Raw genomic sequence first — 7,961 nt, 5'->3', positions numbered from 1 at the left:
CTAACCGGTTCTGCAGACGACACACATAGTTCGGGCCAGGCAAAACCCGGTCGTCATTATCAGGAGGGTGGCCAAACGTCAGTTCGGCTGCGGTGCGCAACTCACGACCTAACATTAGTAGTGCTGGGGAGCACGCAGTCGATTCTTGAACAGCCGACCTACACGCCATAAGAATAAACGGTAAGTGGGTGTCCCAATCTCTCTGGTGTTTTGAGGTAACGATGGCCAGCTGCTGTGCTAATGTTCTGTTGAATCTTTCCACCAGCCCATCACTCTGGGGGTGAAGCGGAGTAGTGCGCGTCTTCTCCGCGCCTAACCGTCTACACAACTCTGTGAACACCCGTGACTCGAAGTTTCTCCCCTGGTCGCTGTGAATAGACTGTGGCACCCCAAACCGACTGATTATTCCCCCCACCAACGCATCAGCTACTGTCCCCGCCTCCTGGTCTGGGAGAGCGTAAGCCTCCGGCCACTTGGTGAAGTAGTCCATAGCGGTTAGAATCCACCTGTTACCGCTGTCTGTGGTTGGAAACGGCCCTACTATGTCTACCCCCAGTCTCTCCATGGGCTCCCCTACTGGGAATTGTTGTAGGAGGGCGTGTGACTGACCTGGAGGTCCTTTTTTAGCAGCACACTCGTCGCACTGCCTACAAAAGTCCTCAACATCCCTCCTGTGCCTGGCCCAATAGAAGCCTTTACGCATGCGCTTTAACGTTTTGGAGACCCCAAAATGCCCTGCGCCTACTCCCCCATGAAGCTGCTGTAACACGCTCCCCTGCAGCCTTTTGGGCACCACTACCTGCCACGTAATTTCTCCAGTCGCTGGCTTTTTCCACCCCCTCTGGAGCACTCCCTCAGCCACTCTAAGGACTGTGAATTTAGCCCACAGTCCTTTGGTGACTGGTGATAGAGGGGCTACGTCCCCCCACGGCGGTCGTCTTCTCTCTTCCACCCACCGCAGCACAGGACGCAGCTCTGCGTCCTCCTCCTGGCGACGCCTCCACTCCCCAACGTCCACAGCCTCAAGCTCCCGGCACTCTGTCACACTCAGCTGACTCACCGTGGCGGTGACTCCCTCCTCCCTGCACAGTTCTCTCTCTCGCTCCACCCGTTTGGCGCAGTACCCACAGCCATCCTCAGCACACGGGCGGCGGGACAAGGCGTCTGCATTGCTGTGGCGAAGGCCGGCTCTGTGCTCCACCTGGAAGTCGTAGGGTTGTAGCTCCTCCAGCCAGCGGGCAATCTGACCCTCTGGCTCCTTGAAGGAGAGAAGCCACTGCAGGGCGGAGTGATCCGTCCGGACCACAAACGGCAGGCCCCCCAGGTAGTACTTGAAATGGCGTACTGCTGCCACGACAGCCAAAAGCTCTCTCCTTGTCACGCAGTAGCGTTTTTCAGCCTTATCAAAAGTTCTGCTGTAATAAGCTACTACGTGTTCCCCATCAGGACCACGCTGAGCCAGCACAGCCCCCAAACCCTCATTGCTTGCGTCGGTGTCCAGGATGAACGGACGGTTCGGGTCTGGTGAGGCCAGGACAGGGGCCTCCATCAGGGCCCGTTTGAGGGCCTCAAACGCCCGCTGGTGCTCTTCGGTCCACTGAAAAACAGTGTCCTCCTTGAGTAGCTGGTTCAAAGGAGCCGCTACCCCCGCAAACCCCTTCACAAACCTACGATAGTAGGATGCCAGCCCCAGGAAGCTCTTAACCTCTTTTTTCCCCCCTGGAACTGGCCACCCCCTCACAGCCTCTACTTTGTCTGGCATCGTGCTGATGCCCTCACCACCCAGCTGATGCCCCAGGAACGCCACCTCCCTTTGCATGAAATGGCACTTTCCCGGATGTAATTTTAGCCCCGCCCCCGAGATTCTCTCCAACACTCGCCTAATTGCCCCCAGTGCCCCCTCAAACGATGTGCCGTGCACCAATATGTCGTCTAGGTACACAACACACTCGTCTCTCGGAACCCCCGCCAGCACTCTGTCCATGAGCCTCTCAAAGGTGGCAGGAGCATTACAGAGCCCGAAGCACAGCACCTTGAACTGCCAATGGCCCCTATCTGTGGAGAAGGCCGTTTTTTCACGTGCCCCTGGCGAGAGGGGCACCTGCCAGTAGCCACTGCGCAGATCAAGGGAGGAGAACCACGAGGACCCTCTCACGTGGTCTAGCGACTCATCAATCCTCGGTAGGGGATAAGAGTCTTTAGTGGTGACAGAATTTAGGCCCCTGTAGTCAACACAAAACCTAAGTTTACCCCCTTTCTTAGGCACCATGACGACCGGCGCGGACCATGGGCTATCTGATGGCTCAATGAAATCAGCCCGCAACATGTCAACAATAGCTGTGTCTGCTGCTTCCCTCCTGGCAAGGGGAATACGACGGGGCCGAATTTTAATGGGTCGGGCGTCCCCAGTGTCTATTTCGTGCTGAACTAGGTGCGTTTGTCCTACCTCATCTTCCCCCCAAGCGAAGCTATCTTTAAAGTCCAACAGCAGCTGCTTTAACTGTCTCTGTTGTCCCTCATCCAGACCCTGACAGTTCTTCAGCCACACAGCCTCGACGGCGTCGATAGCTTCCTCCTTCCCCCCGTCGGGCTGATGGGTTGAAGGAGCCAGTGTGTTTTGGGCTACTGGGCTGCCTGTGCTTGCACCATGATGGGGAGTGAAGGCCGTCGCCGCCGGAGACAGCTGCTGGGATGGCACAACGACCAAGGGAGCAGCCGGGATGACCGGTGGAGTTTCTGCAAGCTTGGAGGAAGACGGAGGGACAGCCCTGCCCCCTGCTGGCCCTCCCGAAGGCGACATTCCCACTGTGGGCCCCCCCGACAGCCTCAAAGTACCTGACGCTAAGTCCAACTGAGCCCCACAGTTTTTCAAAAAGTCCATTCCCAGTATACAGGGGTCCTGCACCGCTGCTACCCACACCGGACACCCCACAGTTCTCCCCCCCACAGTCACAGATAGCTGACACTTCCCTAACATGGGGGCTAGCTCCCCCGTGACAGTCCGTAGCTGGACAAGGGTCGGCTCCACCCGCACCCCAACAGGTAGTATGTCTGGTCTCACCAGGGTTACTGTAGAGCCCGTGTCGACCAGGGCCAAACATTCCACCCCCTCTACCTTGACGATGACATTGCAGAAGTCCCCAACGGTGGTACGTCCCACCACAACTACCGGACTAGGAAACACGGCGGCAGCTACACCCTGGGGGAGCAGGTCCCCACCCTCTTGTCTGCGCTGCTGGGTACCTCCTTTGCTTACAGTGGGTTCGGGGGCGGGGGGGTGGGCCCGCGCTGCCCCCTGCGCGAGAACCCGTTGTCGTTTCCCTGGTGACGGGGGAATCTGCCACACTCCCGCTGAATGTGGCCAGGTTGGCCACAACCCCAGCAGACAATAGGAGTTGAGCTGACACTGCGACGTTGCCTGGAGCCCCTCTCCATGACAAGCGAAGCAGTCTTGACTAGCCCGCCCAACTCGTCAACCCACTCTGGTTTTGTGACCCCTGGCACCCCAGCCACCGCTGCTCTCACCTCTGGTTGACTGGTGACTTCCACTCTCACTCCCTCACCCCAGATCAGCTCCCTCTTCCTGGCTATCTCCACTGCAGCCCGCAGAGATGGTGGGTCCGCCATCTGAACATGCTTACCCAGTTCGGTGGAAGAGAGCGCTCTAATAAAACTGTCCCGTGCCAGCTCGTCTTGCACCCCAATCGGCATAGTTGCATAAGCCCGCCTGGTCAGGCTCAGAATACCACTTGCCAACGCCTTTAATGATTCCCCCTGAAGTCTCTTTTTGTTACACAGTTCAATCCGCAGCATGTTGGGCTGCGCGTCGCTGCCGAAACGGCCCCCCAATGCCTCCACTAGCGCACCGTAGTCGCCCCTATCGTCCGGGGCTAGCGTTAGCAGGCATTCCGACGCCTCCTCCGCCAGGCTCAGGGCAAGCTGTAACGCTTTCGTCTCGTCAGACCACCTCCCGGCTCTAGCCAACAACTCGAATTGAGTGAAAAAAACTTCCCATTTACCTTGTCCATTGAACTTTGGTAGTTTAGCCGCTACCGTGGCTAATGGCAATAGGTCGCTGCCATCTCTGTTTACATAAGCAGGCCCAGCCATTTCCGCACCCGGTGACGTCGATATCCCCGTCGCCGTGACGTCTGCTCTCGAGCGATGTGAAGGAAAACCCGCCAGTTCTGCCATCTTGCTGACTGACAATTTAACTCCCGCCAAGTGGCTCTCAAGCCCCTCTACGGCAGTCGCCGCCTGACCCTCCCGACCGGGTACCCCCGAGCCCACAACGGACACTTTGTCCGACTCTTCCTTAATTTTCCGCCTCGCCCCAGGCATCATGACCGTAGATGCGAGTCACGCTAAAGCCAACCCGGCCTATACTGAACAGCTAACTCGCCTAGTCTCGATCCCTTAGTTCGAAAGCACTTCTGACACCAATGTAATGACCCGGCTGGGTCATTAAAGAGAAAAGAGACGGACTCTAGGTGTACAGGTTAGAACACAGGTTTATTCCTAAACTGGGCTATTGTTCAGGCCACAGCCCACGCCGCTAAATGCCGAACGTACACAATTATACATGTCGAGTTAAGGTCACTCTCATAGGAACAGATCAAGGCCCGAACAGAAGAGAGAGATATGAGACACTCATCCCTCTTTATGCATTTCCAAATCCCGCGGGATTACCCATCATACCCCCCCAACCTTTCCATCTGTCCTGACATATTTAACCCCTGCTAGTAGCCATGAGAACCATAACACACCCACAAACACAGAACACAATACCGGGTCGTTACAGTAGTGATGGGGAAATAAAGCTTCCTGAAGCATTGATGCTTTCGAGCAAATTGTTTCAAAAATAGGTTCATTACTCAACAATTTGAGCGACACAGAATTTAGAACAGCCACATTTTAAAGATTAAGTCACACGCCGTAGCAGCGTAGCCATTATGTCATATTAAATCACTGGCCGTGTTCGAGAGCATCAAATCCATGCTGCGTTGTGGGTAAACGGTGACTGGCTGACTGATTTATAAATAATAATGAGTAGTTATTTATGATGCAAGGTGATTTGTAAATTAGTCAATCAGCAGTCAGCAGCCACCTGCACTGTCGGCTGCAATGTCGAACAAGCCCAATACCAAACCAATCAGGTGTTCGACGAAATTATTCTTCAGATGTCATTGTTCACATGCTGCTGATAAAGTGACACTGCTTTGAATTATACCGACTTCAGTACATGCCTCATAGCTCCAGTCTCAAACTTAACCCCGTTCCTGCTGAAGAAGAGGAAGTCTGCTGGATGGAGAAAGAAGCTCTCGTGAAAGAGGGGGAGGAAGAGGAGGCTGTTACAATACAAAAACAAGTAGAGGGTGAGGCTGTTACAGTGAAAGAAGAGAAGGACGTTTCAGTTAAAGAAGAGGAAGACGCATTCAGAGTTAAAGAGGAGGACGATGACGTTTCAGTGAAAGAATAGGGGGAGATGACTGTCACATCGAAAAATGAAGAAGAGGAGGAAACTGGATATCTGGTCCCGGTTTCCCAAACGCATCTTAAGGCAACCAATGGTTCAAACGGTGAACTTAGCAATAAGATGGTTTTGAGAAACCGTTCCCTGATTAACACTCGTAAGTACTGATTAACAGTCGTAAGAACTGATGTGTGGTGTTAAAGCGGAAATGTGCAATTGCTACATCCATATTTTGACTTTTAAATTATTTATTTATAACAATTGATTGAACTACAGATTGGTTGATTGATTGTTATGTGGCTTTTTTAAAGGGCAAACCTAGTTTTTAAACAAACAAAATGGCTGCCCAGAGTCCTGAGCTGTGTTAGAATACTCATACTAACCGTACGAATTGTGAAGTAAATTGAGTATATAGTCTGCTTATTGGTCATAGTATGATATAGTTAGTATGCCAAAAGTTCCCGGATGTCGTACAAAATTTGCCAAAATACGAAGTATACACGCAGTAATGTAGGGCCCATAATGCAATTCTTCAGGAAATGGTTGTGGCTTCAACGTTTTCAGATTTGAAGAAAATGGGGGAAAATATGCAGCCGAAGTCCAACGAGAGAGCGGATACAAATGAACTGCTTTAAATAATTATGACAAATGTTGAGCAATGCAATAAAGTAATGACTTTTCAAATAAATTACCTTACACGTTATGTTAGCTACACTGTCCTTACAAAACGCATAGCATATATTTACAGCAGTATGTGAGCTAGCTACCTAACGTTAGTTGGCTACTTATACATCAAACTTGCCAGTATATTAACTATATTCTAACTAACTACCCAATGTTTATTGACTTGATTATTCACGTCATTCTTAGCCAAGGGGTCGTGTGTGTTATGGGTGTAAGATGGCACAGTGATGCCATCTGTTGGTAAATGTTTATTACTGCAACTCATGTATTTATACCGGGGTGCTGGAGATACCCGGAAGTGTCATGATGTACAGAACAAGGCTGGTTACTCGCATGAATGTCTCTGTCTCGTCATTTACCATTGGAACAAACATGGCGTCAGAAGAGGGATTAATAACCATGCTTTCCGCAAATTAGAGTAACCTGGGGCCTGTTGCACAAAAGTAGAATTAAGACATCCGGGATAAATGACTCAGCTGAGCTCAATGAAGCCAAAACATGTGCGTCCAGGCTTAATTGGTTGCACAAAGACCAAGCCAGGATGAGCAGACACGGATTCATTAAGCCAGGTGAAACCAATCCTGGATAGGTGCGCGCTCACGGCTCACTCAAATAGACCCCGCCACAGATCACAGATTAACTGATTTACCATGGCAACTAGAGCCGCGTACTTTTCCCCGTCGGAAGCACAAATCCTCATGGAGGCATACGAGGAGGTAAAAGATATAATTAAGAAGAAAGGCAACACCGCCACAGTGATAAAGCAAAGAGAAAAAGCGTGGCAAAGTATTGCAGACCGCCTGAATGCGTAAGTAGTGCACAATTACACACTCACCGCTCCGCTGAAACATCACAATTACAATTCAAATATTTAATTCACATCTCCAAAAATGCAGTTGTACTGTAATTATGAAACGGTTAAATTTTTAATTGAAATGCACTGCAGATATGAGTGAAATTGTGTAAAGTAACTCCATCACACTGTATAAAGCTATGATAAATTTTTTGATATTTTTACTGAAAACAAGACAAAAATACCAAGTAATTTTTTGCAGTGTGACTCCATTAAATGTGTGTGTGTGTGTGTGTGTGTGTGTGTGTGTGTGTGTGTGTGTGTGTGTGTGTGTGTGTGTGTGTGTGTGTGTGTGTGTGTGTGTGTGTGTGTGTGTGTGTGTGTGTGTGTGTGTGTGTGTGTGTGTGTGTGTGTGTAGATTAAACATGAACGGGCCAAAACGGACATGGCAGCAGGTCAAAATCAAATACAAGAACATTCTGCAGAATGGTATGGTCCCTGACTAATATTTAACAAAGCACAAGCATATATTGTACCCAGAAGGTGCCTGCTCACACATTGTCTGTACTGTTTTAGCAGTGAAAAAGAATACCCACAGACAAGGCACGGGTGGTGGGTCACCAAAGGCTGACCTTAACCCAGCGGAGGACATGGCCTTGGAGCTAAATAAAGGCAGGCCCGTCTTAGAGGGGATCCCTGGGGGGAAAGAGACGAGCATAGGTTCCTCCCAAGATGCCACCCGCTTCATTCAAGGTATGTCCTTCCATCTCTACATGGGATACAACCACATTCATATTGAATCAATTTGGACTGTCTGACTTTGGTTTACCTATTGCCTTGCAGTGTCTGGCAGCACTGTGTTCCTGTTAGAGCCACCAGCACAAGCACCAGACGATGCTGATCCAGTGAGTACTCCATCAAAGGCATACTGTAGGCCTGGCATGTCTTGTCTACTAGCTTCAATATGAATCCGATTAAATGTGATAGGGTGAAGGCCCCAGTGCAGCAGCA

This window comes from Salvelinus namaycush, unplaced genomic scaffold, assembly GCF_016432855.1.
Source record: "Salvelinus namaycush isolate Seneca unplaced genomic scaffold, SaNama_1.0 Scaffold1069, whole genome shotgun sequence".
Taxonomy (NCBI): Eukaryota; Metazoa; Chordata; class Actinopteri; order Salmoniformes; family Salmonidae; genus Salvelinus; species Salvelinus namaycush.
Note: the sequence above shows the minus strand (reverse complement) of the source record.